The 26,054-nt window shown below is 39.0% G+C and overlaps 1 pseudogene; it reads right to left on the bottom strand.

Annotated features, from left to right (window-relative positions):
* Nucleotides 1–8,796: 8,796 nt before the first annotated feature.
* On the bottom strand, nt 8,797–8,864 carry LOC138848368 (U6 spliceosomal RNA; annotated as a pseudogene).
* Nucleotides 8,865–26,054: the final 17,190 nt, after the last annotated feature.

Here is a 26,054-nt window from a genome sequence, read left to right as displayed (position 1 = left end):
ATGATGTCCAGCTGAACTGAAATAGCTTTTCTTATTTGGTAGAGGGGTTACCTCCTGCATTATGCTGACATACTGACATAGACAGTAGATATTGGAGCCTGTCCCTTCTGCCAAATGGAGAATACCATATTTTGGTCCATCATATATATATTTATATATTATAATATATATTATATATTATACTATATATTTCTATACATAATATAGAATTGCATATAATTATTATAAATATATAATTGTATATAATTATTATATATGAATTTGTTATTTATATATAAATAATTATTTCTGATCCAGCTCCTTACCAATGGATTGAAAAAGCAGTGAAAGATGCTCCAAGTACCTGGGTTCCTGGGACACACATCAGAGGAAAAGCTCCTGGTTTCAACCTGGCCACACTCTGGCTATTGAAGTCATCTCAATAATATATATATATATATATACATATATATATATAAAATACATATAATAAATTATATAATATTATATGTTTATAATTATATATTATATAATATATTGTATGATAAATTATAATATATTTTATATATGAATATATTTATATACATAAATATATAAATAAATGTAAATATATATATAAGGAATTTATTTATGTAGTTGACAGGTTTACTTACAGAGAGTGAGAAGAAGAGACAGAGAGAAAGGTCTTCCATATGCTCATTTACTCCCCTAATGACTGCAATGTCTGCAGCTGGGCCAATCTGAGCTAGGAGCTTCCAGGTCTCCCATATTTTGGCAGGGACCAAAGCACTTGGAACAGCTTCTACTGCTTTCCCAGGCTATTGCAGAGAGCTGGATGGGAAAAGGAGAAATGAGGACTAGAACTGGTGCTCATATGGGGTGCCAGCATTGCAGGTAAAGGATTACACCACTGCACCACAGTGCTGGCCCCAGTCTATCCTTTATTAAGGAGATCTCAGTAATCATGTTCAGGTATTGCTGTCCTATATTCATGGCCAAAGTCCTAGCAGGCAACATGGTTTGGAGAATCATAAGCACAAGGTGTGTAGGAGACTTCATTTCTCATACAGCACAGTTAATAACAAGGTTCCAAGAGGGGAAATTACTTGCATCATAGTCTTTGAGAACTAATGGACATCACAGGTGCTCTAAAGAATTTAGAAGGTTTGTGAGCCCCTAGAGTGAAAAAGTCACTGGGAGCACAAGGACAGTGCCTAGAGTTTATTTTGATGGATTTTAGCCCCTTTCATTGGAGGGAGGCCCGAAGAAGCTGGACTGATTAGTAAACCTCAGAAGTGTCTTTTCAAGGTGAAGGCAAACTGAGACTGAGGGGTTTTTGGAAAAACGTTGAACAAAAGACATTTCCCACACGTGGTTAAGACACATCATTTATCTACTGATTTTCATCAGATCTGTTAACATTAGGTATAAGGTACAGTGGACATGGTGGATGGCATATAGCAATATGATTTTAGTAATATATCATGAGGTGCTTTTTTTAAATGGATTTAGCAGGTAAAATTGGGCTACCTAATGGGATGTAGCTGGAATAATCACCTTTTTGTTAAATAAATCTGAGGTAATAAATGTTAGTGTATGAAGACATTGAGTTTTCTTTTATTGGGCCTTCTTGGTTATTTTAATCTGGGATCTGCGAATTCTCATTTTCTTTATTTTATTCCTCATCATGTTGGACCAACTCTGCTGCTTTGGGGATTTTTTTAGTACATCTGACATTTGGAAATTTAGACAATAGTATAGTTAAAATGAGATGTACCAAGTAAAGTATTTATTTTTATTCTGATACATATTTTGGAATTCTTCTAAAATTCCTATTGAGTATCCTTGTTAAATTTAGTTGCATCCCAGGTTAAGACTTATTGGAGGCAGGCTCCATGGCTCAATAAGCTAATCCTCCACCTGCGGTGCAGGCACACCAAGTTCTAGTCCTGCTGGGAGAGCCAGATTCTGTCCCAGTTGCTCCACTTCCAGTCCAGCTCTCTGCTATGGCCCAGGAGTGCAATGGAGGATGGCCAAAGTGCTTGGGCCCCGTACCTGCATGGGAGACCAGGAGGAAGCACTTGGCTCCTGGCTTTGGATCAGCGCCATGTGCCAGCCACAGCACACTGGCGGCAGCGGTCACTAGGGGGTAAACCAACAGAAAAAGGAAGGCCTTTCTCTCTGTCTCTCTCACTGTCCACTCTGCCTGTCAAAATAAAAAATAATTTTTATAAAAAGACTTATTGGAGCCACTTTAGTGATTACACCCATGAAACTTTGTTAATAAATGCAAATAGAACCTGGGAAAATTGATGTATATCTTATGCTGTAGAGACTTAAGATTGAACATCTTTTTTTAATCTTTTTTAATTATATAATTTAAAAACAAATTTTAGATTTTTTTTTTTTACTTTACTAAGTCACAGCTCTGGCCCCATTAATATGACTTAACAATGTTTTTTCCTCTCAGAATTATCTCTATTGTTTCAGTTAACTGCATGCCTTTTCTTTACATTCAGATTCCCTCAGCTGTCAAAGCTTATTCATCTTAATTCTGTTGTTCCTATTTCCCTCCCTTTTATTCTGTCCCTAGGCTAATTGAGATCATGATTCTCCATTCCTTCTGTGTGGTGTCACAGTAGGCTTGAAGTGTTCTTTTTCTCTTCTGATTTCTAAAGAAAGAAATTATGTATTCCCCCAGTTTAGATATTTTAATAATGCACTCTAAAACAAAGGTTAAATGTTCTTAATTTGACAAGAATTTTCGGGGCCAGTGGTGTGGCATAGTGGGTAGAGCCACCACTTGCAGTGCTGGCAGCTCATATGGATCCAGATCTCTGCTATAGCCTGGGAAAGCAGTAGAAGATGGCCCAAGTCCTGGGCCCCTGCACCCATGTGGGATACCTGGAAGAAGCTCCTTGCTCCTGGCTTTGGATTGGCACAACTCTGGCCATTGCAGCCAACTGGGGAGAGAACCAGTGGATGGAAGACCCCTCTCTCTTCTCTGCCTCTCTCTGTGCAACTCTGACTTTAAAATAAATAAATAAATCTTTAAAAAAAGATTTCTTTCTAATTTTAGATTTGTTCTACTTCATTGCCACTTCAGGGTGTGTGTAAGGAGTGCATATCCAGTTTTTCTATTTTGGAATTTGGGGATTTTGTATTAGCTCTGCTGTGTATTCATTTTTCTTGAGCATTGGTGATATCTTCTCCTTAGTTGTATTAAGAGAGAGAGCAATAGCCCTCATGTCTTTTTAGGTAAGTAAGACATATTAAAAACAGAGCATTCAGTATACATTCATAGTATTTTGACTTGTTCAATTGATTTTCCTGACCTCCCTTGGATATTCTTGGTCTTTGCTGTACAACTTTCTATACTCATTAATTCTTTGATATTCCCAAATCCAGAAAATGAATGACTCAACAGCTGTGTTCCTGTATTTGCTGGGACTCAGGGTAAGAAGCAAAGTGGAGGTGTTCAGGAATCTAAAGTTACATGCTACATAGCAAAACACATCATTTCCTATACAAAGTGACTGGGAAATCCAGAATCTTTTGCACACATATTGGATCCTGAACTATTACTGGACTATTCAGTAAGATTTTAATGTATTTATTTTCTGTGTGTGTGTTTGTATTTCTAAATAAACTCTGCTGGGCTACTTAACATTAACATGTATTGCAGAATTCTTTCATCAGTTTTTACTTTTAAAAAGTTTCTCTTTCAGTTTTATGGGAGAGGGTAGAAGTTTCCTGCTATGTAACTGAAAGTTCATTCATTCATTAAAGTTAAAAATATTTGTTGCAAATTGGTAGAATACTATTAATTCTCATGTGATTTACATGAAACTAAATACATTCTCTATTTTGTTTTGCTTAAAATTTCTGCATGTGTGGACTTCTTTTTTCCTTCTTGCCCCAAATCCCTTTGTGTATTGGGATGGCAAATGGGTTTTACACTGGAGAAAACATGTTATTTTGGCAAAGAAGTACTTAGCCTTCCTGCTTCAAGTATTCAAATATTGCATTGGAAATCAGTATATTTGTTTACTGTACAAATGTCCTTCATACAATTTTGTAATCTTATGGGATGGGAGAGGAAGCAGGAAATAGGAGGATTATGGGTGGGAGGGATGTTTTGGGGGAGGGGAAGCCACTGTAATCCAAAAGCTGTACTTTGGAAATTTATATTTATTAAAAAAATTAAACAATTTTGTAATCTTCATCTTCCTTTTTATTTCATCCTTTTTAAAAAAAGATTCATTTATTTTACTTGAAAATCAGAGTTACACAGAGAAGGAGAGAGAGAGAGAGAGAGCAGTCTTCCAACCGCTGGTTCACTCCCCATTTGGCCACAATGGCTGGAGCTCTGCCAATCCAAAGCCAGGAGCCAGCAGCTTCTTTTGGGTCTCCTATGCAGGTGCAGGAGCCCAAGGGCCTGGGCCATCCTCTACTGCTGGATAGTAAGTCTTACTTGCCTAAAAAGATGGATAGTAATTTGAGTAGCCAGGACTTGAACTGGCACCCAATTGGAATGTCAGCACTGCAAGCCACAGCTCTACTTGCTACTCCACAGCATCGGCCCCCTAAATTCTTATGAGTATTGCTACACGATTGGAATTTATAATTGATAATGCTGAACAATTGAAACTGTCTTATTTACAATTGTAGGACTGGATATGGCAGTTCTACTTGAAGTAAAGTATGTAGCCTGCTTATTGTATGATTTTCGGAAAAGCATGTATTTATATATAACAGCAGATCTGTTAATCATTTAAAAGTGAATTGTCATGATTACCCAGATGTAAAGAATGCAATATGTGCTAATGAGTTAGCAGTCACAGACATTTAGAATTAGAGGGATTTTAGAACTTTTTCAATACTGCAGTTTTTATGAAAAACTAATAATTTTTTTTATTTGACAGGTAGAGTTATATACAGTGAGAAATCAGAAAGGTCTTCCTTCCATTGGTTCAGTCCCCAGATGGCTGCCACAGTTGGAGCTGTGCCCATCCAAAGCCAGGAGTCAGGTGCTTTCTCCTGGTCTCCCATCCGGGTGCAGGGCCCAAGCACTTGGGCCATCCTCTACTGCCTTCCCGGGCCATAGCAGAAAGCTGGACTGAAAGAGGAGCAACCAGGACTAGAACACCTTGCCCATAAGGGATACCAGCACCACAGGTGGAGAATTAACCAAGTGAGCCACGGCGCTGGCCCCCGATAAATTTACTCTTAACAAAATATCAAAATATCTTATTTAGTATAAAGTTAGTAGTGAAAAGAGACTACCTTGTTGAACACAGAAATTTGAGATTATATTTCTTGGTATTAATTTGCATCTTAAGGCTTATTGCCTAGTTTATTTCAATATTTCAATCTAATATTACTAATAATATCTTGTACTTAGTGGTTCACTGTGTGCCAGACAATATTCTTTTGATTTTTTAAAAGATTTATTTATTTATTTGGAAGTCAGAGTTACACAGATAGTGAACAAGAGGAAGAGAGAGAGAGAGAGAGAGGTCCTCCATCTGCTGGTTCACTCCCCAGATGGCCTAAAAGGTCAGAGATATGCCAATCTGAAACCAGGAGCCAGGACCTCTTCAGGGTCTCCCATGCAGATTCAGGGGCCCAAGGACTTGGGCCAACTTCCTACTGCTCTCCCAGGCTATAGCAGACAGCTGAATGGAAAGTGGAGCAGCCTGGACTTGAACCGGCCTCCATATGGGATGCCCCCACTGCATGCAGTGGCTTTACTAGCTACACCACAGCACTGGCCTCAAGACAATGCTCTAAAATGATGCATTAATTATTCCCAAATATTGAAAAGTGGCATGGTACACATTTGAATGTGTTGTTTTGTACTAGTTGTAGAAACAGTTTAAAATATATTTATATTTAAAAATGTAAGCTTTGATCTAAAGGTTTACTTTCCCTTAAGGTGCCTGTTTGGAAACTGAGAGATCATTGAAGTCTCAAGATAGAGTACAACTGATCTTATCCAAGCCTCCTTTATCACATGAGGATGCTAAATGCCAAGCCCAGAGAAGTAAAGTGAATTGTTCAAGGTCACATAGGTAAGTTGTGGCAGGGATAATTCTGTATTAGCATTAGGTATCCTGATACATAGGCCACTGTTCTGTCAATTTTGTACTCCTTCTGGAGTTAAAGATTCTAAGTTGTGGAAAATTGAATTTGGAAATTTAGTGGTTGCTATGTTGTTATGGTGAGAAATTTCTGTGTATAGCTATGAGTTGCTTAAATTTTATTCAATATATTTTTCTAGTATGTTTGCTATTTATTTGAAATGTATAACAAGTAGCTTCATCTATTTGCCAAAAGAATTTTTAAAGATTTATTTATATTATTTGAAAGTCAGAATTACACAGAGAGAGAAGGACAGGCAGAGAGAGTGGTCTTCCATTCACTGGTTCACTCCACAGTTGGCCTCCATGGCTGGAGCTGTGCTGACTGGAAGGCAGGAGCCAGGAGCCTCTTCCTGGTCTCCTATGCAGGTGCAGGGGCCCAAGGACTTGCACCATTTTATAGTGTTTCCCAGGCCATAGCAGAGAGCTGGATAGGAAGTGGAGCAGCCAGGTCTTGAACTGATGCCCCTATGGAATACCAGCACTGCAGGTGGCAGCCTCACCCACTATGCCACAGTGCCAGCCCTTGCCAAAAGAATTTATAGAAGCTATTCCATATATACACTTCACAATTATTTAGTTACTTGACATGAACTATCCCTGCATATTTGAAAATTTTGAATGGTATCACTTGGGTTTTAAGAATGTTATATTTTAGGTCTCTTAATATTTTTAGTGATGATGTTTTAAAGGCCCTTTCTGTTTTATGAAAAATGATAAGGATTTTGTTTTACAATGGCCATAGTATTACTACTTAAAGCAATAGATTAAATAAAACTTTTAAACAAAGTCATTTAATACTGAATTCTAACACACTGGTATATTTTAAAGTGAGAAGCCGGATTTCTTTCAGATATTCTAAAGAAGAATGATAATCAAAATTGAAGACATCTACAGTTTTTAATCACTTGTTTTAAATATTGGTCATAATGGTCCAATTTTGAGTTTAATTTTAATTAGCTTTTAAATGATTCAATATGTTTTATAGAAAAAATTCGGAGAACGTAATTATATACTCAACCTCCCTCCCTTCTTTTTCCTTCTTTGTCATTTTTTTTAGCTTATGAAATGACATTTTCAGTTTACATTACATTAAAAAGGGTTCTTGAATCAAGGGACAAGTTTAACAGGCAAAAAGCAAAAAGATCGTAATTTAGAGGGAATATAGACAATGGCTCTAAACAATATTTGAATATCACATCTAAACAATATTTGAATAAATTGATAAATATTTTAATTTCTCCTACTAAAATGCTCAAAGTCTTTAATTATTTATCAAATATTAGTGCAAAATTATGGATTTAAATGATCCCAAAAAGTGATGAATTTTTGTGTAATAAAGTCCAATTTTTGTCAAGGCTTTTTGAAAGTCTCACAGAAAACTTATGTTTGTGAATGGGAAGAATAATACCAAAATATCCATACTACCAAAAGCAATTTGCAAATTCAATGTAATCCCAATCAACATACCAACGATGTTCTCAGAGCTAGAAAAAATGATGCTAAAATTCACATAGAAACATGAGAGATGCTTAACATCTAAAGCAATATTATAAAGCAAAAAAAAGCTGGAGACATCACACCATATTTTAAGACATATTACAGGGGTCAGCACTATGACAAAGCAGGTAAAGTCACCGTCTGCAGTGCCGGCATCTCATATGGGTGCCAGTATGTTTCCCAGCTGCTCCACTTCTTATACCCCTCTCTGGTATAGCCTGAGAAAAAAGTAGAAAATGGCCAAAGTCTTTGGGCCCCTGCACCTGCATAGAGACCTGGAAGAAGCTCCTGACACTTGGATTCAGATCAACAGAGCTCCGGCCATTGTGACCATTTGGGGAGTAAACCAGTGGATGGAAGACCTCTCTCTCTCTCTGCCTCTACCTCTCTGTAACTCTGCCTTTCAAATAAATATACTGCAAAAAAAAAAGAAGTGTTAGCACTGATATAATAACAGACACATAGTTCAATGGAAAAGACTTGGTAGCATAGAAATAAACCCAAATTTCTACCAGCAACTCATATTTAACAAAGGAACTAAAATGAACTGGAGAAAGAAGAATCTCTTTCACAAGTGGTGCAGAGGAACTTGATTATCCATATGTAGAAGCCTGAAAAGAGACTCCAACATCTCTTACACTATGTGAAAGTGAACTCACAGTGAATTAAAATGTAATCATAAGACCCAAACCCAAGTAAACATAGGGAAACTCTAAATATTGTCAACACACAATAGCTTTTGGGTAAGATTCCAATAGCAATAGTCACAAAAATAAAAACAGAGACATTTGAGTATATCCAACTAAGATACTTCTTCACAACAAAGTAAACATCAGAGTGTAGATACAATGAACAGATGGCAGGAAAAATTAAAACTCTGAATGTTTACAGATTTCCAGAACATTTACATGAATTGGAAAAACTCCAAAAAATACAGTGAAGAAACAGGCAAGGATCTGAATAGACATTTCTCAGAAGAAATGTACATGGTCAAAACATGTGAATATGCCCGATGTCACTAGCCATTATGTAAATATAAATCAGAACACCATATCAGTCTCCAACACCTGTGGGAGAATACAACACTCAGGTGTTTGTGTGTGCAGCAAGTGGGTTTAGAGGACCCTGTTCACCTCTGGAGAGCAGAGCCTACAGGGAGGTAAAGAAACCTTACTGCGCAGGGGCATGCTAATCTTCTCTGTATCATTCCAATTTTAGTATATGTGCTGCCGAAGCGAGCACATGTGCTGCCGAAGCGAGAAAGAGATGAAAAGAATTTATCTCAGCTAGCCACTAATATTCAAGAAACAAGGTCTTCAGGAAAGCCAACTCAACTGACATTTTCATGTCATTGTTAAATAAAGGAAAAATTATCTAGGTTCAGCAATACGTAGTTTATAAGAGAAAGACTACAGAGTAATTTCCTTGGCATAGAAATAACTTTGTTTTTTTTTTTTGTTTTTTGTTTTTTTTTTTTTTTTTTTTTTTTTTTTTTTTTATCCATGAGGGCTTGCTATCACCACCACACACCCACATCCCATATACAAATGCCTGGCTTGAATGGTAGCTTCTCTGCTTTGAGGCAAGTTTCTGCTAGTGTGCACCCTGGGAGGAGACGGAGGATGGCAGAAGTGCTTGGGTCCCTGCACCCAAATGGGACATCCAGAATGAATTCCCAGTTCCTGGTTTTGGCTTGGTCAAGCTTTGGCTATTGCAAGTGTCTGGGGAGTGAAGCAGTGGTTCCCTCTTCCTGTCACTCTGCCTTTCAAATCAATAACTGTTGTTGGTAATGACTAATAATGATATTCACTGATTGTCAAATTTTGAATCTATTAATTATAGACAATTTCTCTTTGTATTTTTAAACTTTCATAATGTTCTGTAGCCAATTTCATCACTAGAAATAAAAACTTTTCCTCAAAAAAAAAAAAAAGAAACCTTACTGCTTTCCTAATGTGCTTATTAAGTTCTTGACCAGCGCCTGTTAGTCTTGCCACAAACTTTCTAGTCTTACTACTTTCCTTCTTCTTCTTCTTCTCTGTGACTTGTAAAATAGTATACATTCTATATACTGTGGATACTTTTGATTTATTTTATTCCTTCGGTCTCCTATGAAGTTCCTCCACAAAAGCACAGCCCTCAAAATATTCATTCATTTATGCAGTCTGCAGATTTCATGAGCTACTAAATTCCAAGTAGTATGTTAAAGGCAAGATCTGGGCCTAAGAGAAAAGTGGTCTAAATTCTGTGCCTAGAAGAGGATTTGGGACATAGTAGAACTTCAGTGAAGTGCTATGTGAATGACATGCACTCATTAAATGAGTAATCTAAAGCATACACTTCATTTAAGCAACACAGCAGCCCTACTCACCTCAGGTAGAGCAATTGAGAGGAATAATGTGAACAAAAATAAGACATCAATAAGTTGAATAATAACAGAGAAAAAACAAAATGAGATAGATGCCAACATTACTGAGCTATTTTTGAGGAATTAAATTGATAGAGGGGCTGGCATTGTGGCCAAGTGGGGAAAGCTGCAATCTGTGAGGCCAGCATAACATCTGAGTTCCACTTTGAGTTTAGGAATCTCCACTTCCAATTTAGCTCACTGCTAAACACCTGGGAAACCAGCAGAAGATGGACGAAGGACTCAGGTCCTTGCCACTCATGTGGGAGACTTGGATGAAGCTCCTGACTCCAGCATGCCCCAGGCTCAACTGTTGAAACTCTCTGGGGTGTGAGCCAGCAGATGAAAGCTATCTATGTCTTTCCCTCTCTCTCTAAATCCACCTTTCAAATAATAAAGATTTAATAAACAAATTAACTGATTTCAAAATACACAAAAACATGAACAATACTATATCATTTTTATGCCAAACTGATAAAAAATAACAAATGCTAGAGAGCACATGGGAAAAGAAAACCACCATATATGGTAGGTGAAAACACAAGTTAGTACAGATGTTATGCAGAACAGTATGGTCATTCCTTAAAAAGGATAAAAATTGGGGCTGGCGCTGTTGTGCAGTGAGTTAAAGCCCTGGCCTGAAGGGCCAGCATCCCATTTGGGTGCCAGTTCTAGTTCCAGCTGCTCTTCTTCCAATACAGCTCTCTGCTATCTCCTGGGATAGCAGTAGAAGATGGCCCAAGTCCTTGGGCCCATGCACCCATGAGGGAGACCCAGAGGAAGCTCCTGTCTCCAGGTTTCAGAATGGCATAACTCTGGCCTTTGTAGTCATCTGTAGAGCGAACCAGCTAATGGAGGACCTCTCTGTGTCTCTACCTCTATTGTAACTCTTTCAAATAAATAACAAAAATTAAACTAAGATAAAAATTGACCTACCATGTGAGAGTTATCTTGCTCTTGGCTATATAGAATAAGGAAATTTTATTAGAAGGAAAGGAGGAGAGCATATCAAAGATACAGCAATTTTCCCATAACACAGCCACTATAACACAGTTCACTGCAGCCAGGATGTGAAACCAATCTAGCTGTCCATCAATGAAAAACAATGGACAGGGCAACCTCTTTTAGATACAAAAAAAGAACAAAATATTATTAAATTAATTGAAATAAGCCAGAAGCAGGAACACAAATGTCACCTGGTCCTTGTCGCATGTGGAAGTGAAAGAAAATAATGGATCTGAACACAGAACTGTGATTACTAGAGGCTGAGAAGGGAAGCAGCTAGGGATAGAGGGGGATTGGATAATAGGTATCAAAAATCAAAGAGGCAGAAAGAACTTCTGGTGTTCCATAATATAATGAGATGACTACATTCAACCATATTAGGTTCTGTGTAAAGAACTGAAGGAGAGGAGCTGGTAGTCTCAAATCATGGAGAAGAATTAGAAACTGTAGTTGCTTGGGGGCCAGCATTGTGGCACAGTGGGCTAACACCCTGGCCTGAAGCACCAGCATCCCATGTGGGTACCAGTTCTAGTCCTGGCTGCTCCTCTTCTGATCCAACTCTCTGCTATGGCCTGGGAAAGCAGTAGAAGATGGCCCAAGTCCTTGGGTCCCTGCACCCAAGTGGGAGATCTGGAAGAAGCTCCTGGTTCCTGGAATCAGATTGGCAGAGCTCCGGCCATTGTGGCCATCTGGGGAGTGAACCGGCAGAGGAAGGCCTCTCTCTCTCTCTGCTGCTACTTCTCTCTGTAACTCTGTCTTTCAAATAAATAACTCTTTAAAAACTTAATAAAACTGTAGTTGCTTAGCTTGATCACTTTTTACTGCATAAATGTGTGCAAATATTGCACTACACCCTGTAATAATGCATGACTAGGACACATTAATCACAAATTATTTCAATGAAATTTTAAAAATTAGAAGCATTTCTTTATATTAACAATGAACTATTTGAAAATGAAATTAGAGAAACATTTCCATGCATAGCAGCATAAGAACCAGGAACCAATGTCTTCAATGTTATCAGTGATGAATCAGATTCACAGCCCCCAGCACTCAGTTTTTGCCATATACTTTACCATGGCAATTGTGGGCATATAGTAGTAAATCAATGGACAGGAATCCTTTGTCTCTAAATCTGCTAAATAAATAAACAAGGAATTCATCAAAGAAAAAGAGATATCAATTTGGATGCCAGGCACAAAAACACATGCACTTGAGCTATCCTCCAGTTTGTGATGCCAACAAATCTTTCAGACATGTTACATTTTCAGAGACTTTTCTGTAATCTTGCTAAGCTTTCTGGAAATCTGCCTTATAGCAAAGGGTTTCCCAATTCCATTACACTCATGATATTTCTTTTGGGTGATATATTAGTTTACCATCTAGAGATAATTTATGGTACAAAACTTTTCTATGCATGCATGTTTTCTCATTTGTGAGTCTATTCATGGGAATTGAAGACTGATTTATAACAGAAATACATTTTCCAAATTCATTGCATAGACTTTTGTTCCTTATGAATTCTCTGAAGTCTGTTGATGTCTAATTTCTGGCTAAAGGTTTTATTGTATTTACAGCATGCAAAGACTATCACCTTTTGTGAATTCTGTGTCTATACAAGCCTGAAATAAAGAAAATGTTTTTGCACAATCAGTATACGCCTAAGAAACCACCTGTGTCAATTCTCTGATGTACCATTGACTTCTGACTCTAATAATATTTATAAGCTTTCTCCTTTACATGAGTCTCTGTTGGATAGGATGTGATTTCCAGCAAAAGGTTTTGTCACAATACTTACATGAATTTTGGAGAAAAGCTCTTCCACATTCATTATATTGTTAAGGTCTCTCCCTTGTTCAAATTCCATGATGGATTATGAGGCATTACCTATGTGAAATGACTTTCTCACATTTATTTCATTCATTAGATATATATGTTGTGCATTCTGATATAAGGAGAGATTTGGGCAGAGCTTTCCAACACTCATTACACCCATAAGGTTTCTCTCCCACGTGAATTCCCTGTTGTCTTATGAGGTACGGCTTCTAATTAAAGGGATTTTACTTTCTTTTTTTTTTTTTTTTTTTTTTTTTTTTTTTTTTTTGACAGGCTGAGTGGACAGTGAGAGAGAGAGACAGAGAGAATGGTCTTCCTTTGCCGCTGGTTCACCCTCCAATGGCCGCCGCTGCAGCCGGCGCACCGCGCTGATCCTGGCAGGAGCCAGGAGCCAGGTGCTTTTCCTGGTCTCCCATGGGGTGCAGGGCCCAAGCACCTGGGCCATCCTCCACTGCACTCCCTGGCCATAGCAGAGAGCTGGCCTGGAAGAGGGGCAACCGGGACAGAATCCGGCGCCCCAACCGGGACTAGAACCCGGTGTGCCGGCGCCGCAAAGTGGAGGATTAGCCTATTGAGCCACGGCGCCGGCTGGGATTTTACTTTCAAAGGAGTTTTTCCCTATATGAATTTGATGATGTACAATGAGGGCTGAATTATGGTAAAAGGCTCTGAGTCATTACATTCATAAAATTGCTCCCCATGAGAATTCTTTTATGTTTGATGAGGTCTGATTTGCACCACAAAGGCTATTCACATGTATTATATTCATGCATTTCTCCCCTTGGTGAATTCTCTAATATTTCATGAGATATAACTTGCACAAAAAGGTCAAGTAGAAAATTCCCTGTGTGGATACTCTGATATCTTATGAGTTATGAAGTACAGCAAAGAGGCTTTCCACCATCCTTCCATCCATAAAACCTACCTAAATTGAGCAACAAAGATATAGAAAACCTAAACACACACATAACCAGATGGAAATGATACCAGTAATAAAGACCATCACTACCAAGAAAACCCCAAAACTGGAAGGCTTCACTGCTGAATTCTAACAGACATTTAAAGCACTAACTGCAATTCTTCTCAAGTTATTCAAAACAATTGAGAGAGAGGCGATTCTCCCAAATTCTTTCTATGAAGCCAACATCACCTTCATTCCTAAACTTGAAAAAAGTGCAACAAAGAAAGTAATTATAGACCAATTTCCCTGATGAACATACATGCAAAGATCTGCAACAGAATTCTGGCCAATTGAATCCAACAATGCATCAGAAAGATCATCCACCCAGACCAAGTGGGATTTATCCTTGGTATGCAAGGATGGGACCAAAGGCTTTTCCACAGTCATTTCATTTATAAGCTTTCTCCATGGTGTGAAGGCTCTGATACTTTCTGAGGTTTGACTTCTCAGCAAAGGTTTTTCCACAGTCATTGCAATCATAAGGTTTCCCCCAGTACAAATTGTCTGATGCTTTGTGAGCTTTGATTTCTCAGCAAAAGCTTTTCCACAATGATTGCATTCATAAGGTTTCTCCCCTCTGTGAATTCTCTGATGATTTATGAGGTTTGCCTTCTGGCCAAAGGATTTTCCATAGTAATTGCATTCATAAGGTTTCTCACCTGTGTGAATTCTCTGATGATTTATGAGGTTTGCCTTCTGGCCAAAGGATTTTCCACAGTCATTACATTCAAAAGGTTTCTCACCTGTGTGAATTCTCTGATGATTTATGAGGTGTTTCTTCTGGCCAAAGAACTTCCCACAGTCATTAGATTTGTAAGATTTCAACCCTGTGTGAATTCTCTGATGTCTAATGAGATCTGACTTCTGGTGAGTGGTTTCCACACAATCATTACACACATGAGGGTTTTCCACAATATGAGTGCTGTGATGGAGGGTATTTAATACTGAATGAATTCCCACAAGGTTTACATGCATAGGATTTCTTCCCTATATTTGGTCTATGATTCAGTCTAACATGTGATTGGTAAATGACAGGTTCCACAGTCCCAATATACTTATAAATGTTCTCTCTTTTCAGGTGAATACAATCAGAATTCCACAGTCAGTCAGCTGGGAGGGGTGGATGAATCCGGAAACAGCTGGTTTCCTTGTACTAAAACAAGCGCCATATCACGAAGGACTCTTGCATTTCTTTTTCTTTTTTGCATTTTTCACATTTTCTTATTTATCATGGTTTGTAATAAATTTTCTGATGTGGGTTGTGGTTTTGAGGCTGGCTTAAGGAGTTCAGGGAACCAGAGGAATGGTCTTTTTCAATTAGGGCACAGCTGTTGTTTCTCTCCAATTCTGGCTTTCTGTAATTGCTTTGGGTGCCTCAGGCAATTTTTCATTTTGAGCGACTTTTTCCTAAATGCTTTGTTGGTCTGAGTTGGTTTTGCCTTTTTCCTTTTCAAATTGTGTATTCTGATGCAATACAAACAAGGGTTTAGAATGAGGATCCATCAGGAAATTGAAAAACAGAACATATTGGGTTTTCATGATTAGAAATCATAGGCAACATGACCAAGATGAGTTTTTGGGTTTTGGAAAATGACATAGAACCCTTCCACTGAGGGGCAGATATTAATTTCCTCCAAATCGAGAGTGAGTGCGATTTTCAGGTGAATTCAATCAGAATTCCACAGCCAGTCAGCTAGGAGGGGTGGATGAATCCGGGAACAGCTGGTTTCCTTGCAACTAAATCAAGCCCAATATCACAAAGGACTCTTGCATTTCTTTGGCTTCTTTCTCTTTTTTCTTTTTATCATGGTTTGTAATGAATTTTCTGATGTGAGCTTTGGTTTTGAGGCTGCAATATAGAGTTCAGTGCACAGGAGGAATGGTCTTTTTCAAACAGGGCATAGCCGTTGGCCTGCTTCAATTCTGGCTTGCTGTCATTGTTTTGGGTGCCTCAGCCGATTTGTGGTTTCTTGTCTGGCAATTTCCTAAATGTTTTCTGGGTCTGAGTTGGCTTTGCCTTCTTCATTCCCAAATACTGTATTCTGACGCAACACAAACAAGAGTTTGGACAGAGTAGCCATTATGAAATAAAAAACATTACAAATGGGCATTTGAAGAATATAAATCTACAGGTAACACGACCAAGGTGAGTTTTTGTGTTTTGGAAAATCAAATGGAACACTTTGGCTGAGGTGACAGATATTAATTGCCTCCAAAATGAGTTTCACTATGATTTTCAGGTTAATTCAGACAGAATTCCACAGGCATCAGCTGGAGGTGTGGATGAATCCGGGAACATTCGGTTTTCTTGAGACTAAATCAAGTCCAATATCATCATGGATTCTTGCATTTTTTTGGCTTTTTTCTCTTTTTTCTTATTTATCATGGTTTGTAATGAATTTTCTGATGTGAGCTTTGGTTTTGAGGCTGGCATATTGAGTTCAGGGCACAAGAGGAAGGTTCTTTTTCAATCAGGGCACAGCTGTTGGCTTGCTCCACTTCTGGCTTGCTGTCATTGTTTTGGGTGCCTCAGCTGATTTGTGGTTTCTTGTGTGGCAATTTCCTAAATGTTTTCTGGGTCTGAGTTGGTTTTGCCTTCTTCCTTCCCAAATTTTGTATTCTGATGCAGTACAAGCAAAATTTTGGACAGAGTAGCCATTATGAAAGAAAAAAAAAACACAGCAAATTTACCATTCAGGATTAGAAATCCATAGGCAACACAACCAAGATGAGATTCTGTGTTTTGGAAAATGACATGGAACGCTTCTGCTGAGGTGACAGATTCTAATTCCCTCCAAATGGAGTGTGAGAGCGATCTTGAGGTGAATTCAATCAGAATTCCAAAGTCAGTCTGTGGAAGGGGGGGATGAATCTGGAAACAGCCACTTTCTTTGTGTCTAAATCCTGCCAAATATCACAAAGGACTCTTGCATTTCTTTGGCTTTTTCACATTTCCCTTATTTATCATGGTTTGTAATGAATTTTCTGATGTGAGCTTTGGTTTTGAGGCTGGCATATTGAGTTCAGGGCACAAGAGGAAGGTTCTTTTTCAATCAGGGCACAGCTGTTGGCTTGCTCCACTTCTGGCTTGCTGTCATTGTTTTGGGTGCCTCAGCTGATTTGTGGTTTCTTGTGTGGCAATTTCCTAAATGTTTTCTGGGTCTGAGTTGGTTTTGCCTTCTGCCTTCCCAAATTTTGTATTCTGATGCAATACAAGCAAGATTTTGGACAGAGTAGCCATTATGAAAGAAAAAAAAAAAAACACAGCAAATTTACCATTCAGGATTAGAAATCCATAGGCAACACAACCAAGATGAGATTCTGTGTTTTGGAAAATGACATGGAACGCTTCTGCTGAGGTGACAGATTGTAATTCCCTCCAAATGGAGTGTGAGAGCGATCTTGAGGTGAATTCAATCAGAATTCCAAAGTCAGTCTGTGGAAGAGGGGGATGAATCTGGAAACAGCCAGTTTCTTTGTGTCTAAATCCTGCCAAATATCACAAAGGACTCTTGCATTTCTTTGGCTTTTTTCTCTTTTTTCTTATTTATCATGGTTTGTAATGAATTTTCTGATGTGAGCTTTGGTTTTGAGGCTGGCATATTGAGTTCAGGGCACAAGAGGAAGGTTCTTTTTCAATCAGGGCACAGCTGTTGGCTTGCTCCACTTCTGGCTTGCTGTCATTGTTTTGGGTGCCTCAGCTGATTTGTGGTTTCTTGTGTGGCAATTTCCTAAATGTTTTCGGGGTCTGAGTTGGTTTTGCCTTCTTCCTTCCCAAATTTTGTATTCTGATGCAGTACAAGCAAAATTTTGGACAGAGTAGCCATTATGAAAGAAAAAAAAACACAGCAAATTTACCATTCAGGATTAGAAATCCATAGGCAACACAACCAAGATGAGATTCTGTGTTTTGGAAAATGACATGGAACGCTTCTGCTGAGGTGACAGATTCTAATTCCCTCCAAATGGAGTGTGAGAGCGATCTTGAGGTGAATTCAATCAGAATTCCAAAGTCAGTCTGTGGAAGGGGGGGATGAATCTGGAAACAGTCAGTTTCTTTGTGTCTAAATCCTGCCAAATATCACAAAGGACTCTTCCATTTCTTTGGCTTTTTTCTCTTTTTTCTTATTTATCATGGTTTGTAATGAATTTTCTGATGTGAGCTTTGGTTTTGAGGCTGGCATATTGAGTTCAGGGCACAAGAGGAAGGTTCTTTTTCAATCAGGGCACAGCTGTTGGCTTGCTCCACTTCTGGCTTGCTGTCATTGTTTTGGGTGCCTCAGCTGATTTGTGGTTTCTTGTGTGGCAATTTACTAAATGTTTTCTGGGTCTGAGTTGGTTTTGCCTTCTTCCTTCCCAAATTTTGTATTCTGATGCAATACAAGCAAAATTTTGGACAGAGTAGCCATTATGAAAGAAAAAAAAAACACAGCAAATTTACCATTCAGGATTAGAAATCCATAGGCAACACAACCAAGATGAGATTCTGTGTTTTGGAAAATGACATGGAACGCTTCTGCTGAGGTGACAGATTCTAATTCCCTCCAAATGGAGTGTGAGAGCGATCTTGAGGTGAATTCAATCAGAATTCCAAAGTCAGTCTGTGGAAGGGGGGGATGAATCTGGAAACAGCCACTTTCTTTGTGTCTAAATCCTGCCAAATATCACAAAGGACTCTTGCATTTCTTTGGCTTTTTCACATTTCCCTTATTTATCATGGTTTGTAATGAATTTTCTGATGTGAGCTTTGGTTTTGAGGCTGGCATATTGAGTTCAGGGCACAAGAGGAAGGTTCTTTTTCAATCAGGGCACAGCTGTTGGCTTGCTCCACTTCTGGCTTGCTGTCATTGTTTTGGGTGCCTCAGCTGATTTGTGGTTTCTTGTGTGGCAATTTCCTAAATGTTTTCTGGGTCTGAGTTGGTTTTGCCTTCAGCCTTCCCAAATTTTGTATTCTGATGCAATACAAGCAAGATTTTGGACAGAGTAGCCATTATGAAAGAAAAAAAAAAACACAGCAAATTTACCATTCAGGATTAGAAATCCATAGGCAACACAACCAAGATGAGATTCTGTGTTTTGGAAAATGACATGGAACGCTTCTGCTGAGGTGACAGATTCTAATTCCCTCCAAATGGAGTGTGAGAGCGATCTTGAGGTGAATTCAATCAGAATTCCAAAGTCAGTCTGTGGAAGGGGGGGATGAATCTGGAAACAGCCACTTTCTTTGTGTCTAAATCCTGCCAAATATCACAAAGGACTCTTGCATTTCTTTGGCTTTTTCACATTTCCCTTATTTATCATGGTTTGTAATGAATTTTCTGATGTGAGCTTTGGTTTTGAGGCTGGCATATTGAGTTCAGGGCACAAGAGGAAGGGTCTTTTTCAATCAGGGCACAGCTGTTGGCTTGCTCCACTTCTGGCTTGCTGTCATTGTTTTGGGTGCCTCAGCTGATTTGTGGTTTCTTGTGTGGCAATTTCCTAAATGTTTTCGGGGTCTGAGTTGGTTTTGCCTTCTTCCTTCCCAAATTTTGTATTCTGATGCAATACAAGCAAGATTTTGGACAGAGTAGCCATTATGAAAGAAAAAAAAAAAAACACAGCAAATTGACCTTTCAGGATTAGAAATCCATAGGCAACACAACCAAGATGAGATTCTGTGTTTTGGAAAATGACATGGAACGCTTCTGCTGAGGTGACAGATTCTAATTCCCTCCAAATGGAGTGTGAGAGCGATCTTGAGGTGAATTCAATCAGAATTCCAAAGTCAGTCTGTGGAAGGGGGGGATGAATCTGGAAACAGCCAGTTTCTTTGTGTCTAAATCCTGCCAAATATCACAAAGGACTCTTGCATTTCTTTGGCTTTTTTCTCTTTTTTCTTATTTATCATGGTTTGTAATGAATTTTCTGATGTGAGCTTTGGTTTTGAGGCTGGCATATTGAGTTCAGGGCACAAGAGGAAGGTTCTTTTTCAATCAGGGCACAGCTGTTGGCTTGCTCCACTTCTGGCTTGCTGTCATTGTTTTGGGTGCCTCAGCTGATTTGTGGTTTCTTGTGTGGCAATTTACTAAATGTTTTCGGGGTCTGAGTTGGTTTTGTTTTCTTCCTTCCCAAATTTTGTATTCTGATGCAATACAAGCAAGATTTTGGACAGAGTAGCCATTATGAAAGAAAAAAAAAAACACAGCAAATTGACCTTTCAGGATTAGAAATCCATAGGCAACACAACCAAGATGAGATTCTGTGTTTTGGAAAATGACATGGAACGCTTCTGCTGAGGTGACAGATTCTAATTCCCTCCAAATGGAGTGTGAGAGCGATCTTGAGGTGAATTCAATCAGAATTCCAAAGTCAGTCTGTGGAAGGGGGGGATGAATCTGGAAACAGCCACTTTCTTTGTGTCTAAATCCTGCCAAATATCACAAAGGACTCTTGCATTTCTTTGGCTTTTTTCTCTTTTTTCTTATTTATCATGGTTTGTAATGAATTTTCTGATGTGAGCTTTGGTTTTGAGGCTGGCATATTGAGTTCAGGGCACAAGAGGAAGGTTCTTTTTCAATCAGGGCACAGCTGTTGGCTTGCTCCACTTCTGGCTTGCTGTCATTGTTTTGGGTGCCTCAGCTGATTTGTGGTTTCTTGTGTGGCAATTTCCTAAATGTTTTCTGGGTCTGAGTTGGTTTTGCCTTCTTCCTTCCCAAATTTTGTATTCTGATGCAATACAAGCAAAATTTTGGACAGAGTAGCCATTATGAAAGAAAAAAAAAACACAGCAAATTTACCATTCAGGATTAGAAATCCATAGGCAACACAACCAAGATGAGATTCTGTGTTTTGGAAAATGACATGGAACGCTTCTGCTGAGGTGACAGATTCTAATTCCCTCCAAATGGAGTGTGAGAGCGATCTTGAGGTGAATTCAATCAGAATTCCAAAGTCAGTCTGTGGAAGGGGGGAATGAATCTGGAAACAGCCAGTTTCTTTTTGTCTAAATCCTGCCAAATATCACAAAGGACTCTTCCATTTCTTTGGCTTTTTCACATTTCCCTTATTTATCATGGTTTGTAATGAATTTTCTGATGTGAGCTTTGGTTTTGAGGCTGGCATATTGAGTTCAGGGCACAAGAGGAAGGTTCTTTTTCAATCAGGGCACAGCTGTTGGCTTGCTCCACTTCTGGCTTGCTGTCATTGTTTTGGGTGCCTCAGCTGATTTGTGGTTTCTTGTGTGGCAATTTCCTAAATGTTTTCGGGGTCTGAGTTGGTTTTGTCTTCTTCCTTCCCAAATTTTGTATTCTGATGCAATACAAGCAAGATTTTGGAGAGTAGCCATTATGAAAGAAAGAAAAAAAGCGCATTGCCTTTTCAGGATTAGAAATCTACAGGCAACACGACCAAGATGAGTTTCTGTGTTTTGGAAAATGACATAGAAGGCTTCTGCTGAGGGGACAGATTGTAATTCCCTCCAAATGGAGTGTGAGAGCGATTTTGAGGTGAATTCAATCAGATTTCCAAAGTCAGTCTGTGGAAGGGGGGAATGAATCTGGAAACAGCCAATTTCTTTGTGTCTAAATCCAGCCAAATATCACAAAGGACTCTTGCATTTCTTTGGCTTTTTCACATTTCCCTTATTTATCATGGTTTGTAATGAATTTTCTGATGTGAGCTTTGGTTTTCAGACTGCAATATAGAGTTCAGGGCACCTGAGGAATGGTCTTTTTCAAACAGGGCACAGCTGTTGGTGTGCTCCAATTCTGGCTATTGTCTTTGTTTGGGTGCCTCAGCTGAAATTTGGTTTCTTGAGTTTCACTGCGATTGTCAGGTTAATTCAGTCAGAATTCCACAGGCAGTCAGCTTTAGTGGTGGATGAATCTGGGAACAGCCGGTTTCCTTGCAACTAAATCAAACCAATATCATTATGGATTCTTGCATTTTTTTGGCTTTTTTCTCTTTTTTCTTATTTATCATGGTTTGTAATGAATTTGCTGATGTGAGCTTTGGTTTTGAGGCTGGCATATTGAGTTCAGGGCACAAGAGGAAGGTTGTTTTTCAATCAGGGCACAGCTGTTGGCTTGCTCCACTTCTGGCTTGCTGTCATTGTTTTGAGTGCCTCAGCCGATTTGTGGTTTCTTGTGTGGCAATTTCCCAAATGTTTTCAGGGTCTGAGTTGGCTTTGCCTTCTTCCTTCCCAAATTTTGTATTCTGATGCAATGCAAAGAAGAGTTTGTACAGAATAGCCATTATGAAAGAAAAAACACAACAAATAGGCGTTTGAAGCTTAGAAATCTACAGGTAACATGACCAAGGTGAGATTTTGTGTTTTGGAAAATCAAATGGAACACTTTGGCTGAGGTGACAGATATTAATTGCCTCCAAACTGAGTTTCACTGTGATTTTCAGGTTAATTCAGTCAGAATTCCACAGGCTGTCAGCTGGAGGGGTGGATGAATCCGGGAACAGCCGGTTTCCTAGCGACTAAATCAAGCCCTATATCATTATGGATTCTTGCATTTTTTTTGCTTTTTTCTCATTTTTCTTATTTATCATGGTTTGTAATGAATTTTCTGATGTGAGCTTTGGTTTTGAGGCTGGCATATTGAGTTCAGGGCACAAGAGGAAGGTTCTTTTTCAATCAGGGCACAGCTGTTGGCTTGCTCCACTTTTGCCTTGCTGTCATTGTTTTGGGTGCCTCAGCTGATTTGTGGTTTCTTGTGTGGCAATTTCCTAAATGTTTTCGGGGTCTGAGTTGGTTTTGCCTTCTTCCTTCCCAATTTTTTATTCTGATGCAATACAAGCAAGATTTTGGACAGAGTAGAAATTATGAAAGAAAAAAAAAACACAGCAAATTGACCTTTCAGGATTAGAAATCCATAGGCAACACAACCAAGGTGAGATTCTGTGTTTTGGAAAATGACATGGAACGCTTCTGCTGAGGGGACAGATTCTAATTCCCTCCAAATGGAGTGTGAGAGCGATTTTGAGGTGAATTCAATCAGAATTCCAAAGTCGGTCTGTGGAAGGGGGGGATGAATCTGGAAACAGCCAGTTTCTTTGTGTCTAAATCCTGCCAAATATCACAAAGGACTCTTGCATTTCTTTGGCTTTTTCACATTTCCCTTATTTATCATGGTTTGTAATGAATTTTCTGATGTGAGCTTTGGTTTTGTGTCTGGCATATTGAGTTCAGGGCACAAGAGGAAGGTTCTTTTTCAATCAGGGCACAGCTGTTGGCTTGCTCCAATTCTGGCTTGCTGTCATTGTTTTGGGTGCCTCAGCCGATTTGTGGTTTCTTGAGTGCCAATTTCCTAAATGTTTTCTGGGTCTGAGTCGGTTTTGCCTTCTTATTCCCAAATTTTGTATTCTGATGCAATACAAGCAAGATTTTGGAGAGTAGCCATTATGAAAGAAAAAAAAAAAAGCGCATTGCCCTTTCAGGATTAGAAATCTACAGGCAACACGACCAAGATGAGTTTCTGTGTTTTGGAAAATGACATAGAACGCTTCTGCTGAGGGGACAGATTCTAATTCCCTCCCAAATGAGTGTGAGTGCGATTTTGAGGTGAATTCAATCAGAATTCCAAAGTCAGTCTGTGGAAAGGGGTATAAATCTGGAAACAGCCAGTTTCCTTGTGTCTAAATCCTGCCAAATATCACAAAGGACTCTTGCATTTCTTTGGCTTTTTCACATTTCCCTTATTTATCATGGTTTGTAATGAATTTTCTGATGTGAGCTTTGGTTTTGAGGCTGCAATATAGAGTTCAGGGCACCTGAGGAATGGTCTTTTTCAAACAGGGCACAGCTGTTGGTGTGCTCCAATTCTGGCTATTGTCTTTGTTTTGGGTGCCTCAGCTGAAATTTGGTTTCTTGAGTTTCACTGCGATTGTCAGGTTAATTGAGTCAGAATTCCACAGGCAGTCAGCTTTAGTGGTGGATGAATCTGGGAACAGCCGGTTTCCTTGCAACTAAATCAAACCCAATATCATTATGGATTCTTGCATTTTTTTGGCTTTTTTCTCTTTTTTCTTATTTATCATGGTTTGTAATGAATTTGCTGATGTGAGCTTTGGTTTTGAGGCTGGCATATTGAGTTCAGGGCACAAGAGGAAGGTTGTTTTTCAATCAGGGCACAGCTGTTGGCTTGCTCCACTTCTGGCTTGCTGTCATTGTTTTGAGTGCCTCAGCCGATTTGTGGTTTCTTGTGTGGCAATTTCCCAAATGTTTTCAGGGTCTGAGTTGGCTTTGCCTTCTTCCTTCCCAAATTTTGTATTCTGATGCAATGCAAAGAAGAGTTTGTACAGAATAGCCATTATGAAAGAAAAAACACAACAAATAGGCGTTTGAAGCTTAGAAATCTACAGGTAACATGACCAAGGTGAGATTTTGTGTTTTGGAAAATCAAATGGAACACTTTGGCTGAGGTGACAGATATTAATTGCCTCCAAACTGAGTTTCACTGTGATTTTCAGGTTAATTCAGTCAGAATTCCACAGGCTGTCAGCTGGAGGGGTGGATGAATCCAGGAACAGCCGGTTTCCTAGCGACTAAATCAAGCCCTATATCATTATGGATTCTTGCATTTTTTTGGCTTTTTTCTCTTTTTTCTTATTTATCATGGCTTGTAATGAATTTTCTGATGTGAGCTTTGGTTTTGAGGCTGGCATATTGAGTTCAGGGCACAAGAGGAAGGTTCTTTTTCAATCAGGGCACAGCTGTTGGCTTGCTCCACTTCTGGCTTGCTGTCATTGTTTTGGGTGCCTCAGCTGATTTGTGGTTTCTTGTGTGGCAATTTCCTAAATGTTTTCGGGGTCTGAGTTGGTTTTGCCTTCTTCCTTCCCAATTTTTGTATTCTGATGCAATACAAGCAAGATTTTGGACAGAGTAGCCATTATGAAAGAAAAAAAAAATACAGCAAATTGACCTTTCAGGATTAGAAATCCATAGGCAACACAACCAAGGTGAGATTCTGTGTTTTGGAAAATGACATGGAACGCTTCTGCTGAGGGGACAGATTCTAATTCCCTCCAAATGGAGTGTGAGAGCGATTTTGAGGTGAATTCAATCAGAATTCCAAAGTCGGTCTGTGGAAGGGGGGGATGAATATGGAAACAGCCAGTTTCTTTGTGTCTAAATCCTGCCAAATATCACAAAGGACTCTTGCATTTCTTTGGCTTTTTTCTGTTTTTCTTATTTATCATGGTTTGTAATGAATTTTCTGATGTGAGCTTTGGTTTTGAGTCTGGCATATTGAGTTCAGGGCACAAGAGGAAGGTTCTTTTTCAATCAGGGCACAGCTGTTGGCTTGCTCCACTTCTGGCTTGCTGTCATTGTTTTGGGTGCCTCAGCCGATTTGTGGTTTCTTGAGTGCCAATTTCCTAAATGTTTTCTGGGTCTGAGTCGGTTTTGCCTTCTTATTCCCAAATTTTGTATTCTGATGCAATACAAGCAAGATTTTGGAGAGTAGCCATTATGAAAGAAAAAAAAAAAAAGCGCATTGCCCTTTCAGGATTAGAATTCTACAGGCAACACGACCAAGATGAGTTTCTGTGTTTTGGAAAATGACATAGAACGCTTCTGCTGAGGGGACAGATTGTAATTCCCTCCAAATGGAGTGTGAGAGCGATTTTGAGGTGAATTCAATCAGATTTCCAAAGTCAGTCTGTGGAAGAGGGGAATGAATCTGGAAACAGCCAATTTCTTTGTGTCTAAATCCAGCCAAATATCACAAAGGACTCTTGCATTTCTTTGGCTTTTTCACATTTCCCTTATTTGTCATGGTTTGTAATGAATTTTCTGATGTGAGCTTTGGTTTTCAGACTGCAATATAGAGTTCAGGGCACCTGAGGAATGGTCTTTTTCAAACAGGGCACAGCTGTTGGTGTGCTCCAATTCTGGCTATTGTCTTTGTTTGGGTGCCTCAGCTGAAATTTGGTTTCTTGAGTTTCACTGCGATTGTCAGGTTAATTCAGTCAGAATTCCACAGGCAGTCAGCTTTAGTGGTGGATGAATCTGGGAACAGCCGGTTTCCTTGCAACTAAATCAAACCCAATATCATTATGGATTCTTGCATTTTTTTGGCTTTTTTCTCTTTTTTCTTATTTATCATGGTTTGTAATGAATTTTCTGATGTGAGCTTTGGTTTTGAGGCTGGCATATTGAGTTCAGGGCACAAGAGGAAGGTTGTTTTTCAATCAGGGCACAGCTGTTGGCTTGCTCCACTTCTGGCTTGCTGTC

The sequence above is a fragment of the Oryctolagus cuniculus genome, unplaced genomic scaffold (genome assembly GCF_964237555.1).
Source record: "Oryctolagus cuniculus unplaced genomic scaffold, mOryCun1.1 SCAFFOLD_93, whole genome shotgun sequence".
NCBI lineage: Eukaryota > Metazoa > Chordata > Mammalia > Lagomorpha > Leporidae > Oryctolagus > Oryctolagus cuniculus.
The sequence above is the reverse complement of the archived record's forward strand: the minus strand, read 5'-3'. Positions and strand labels throughout refer to the sequence as shown.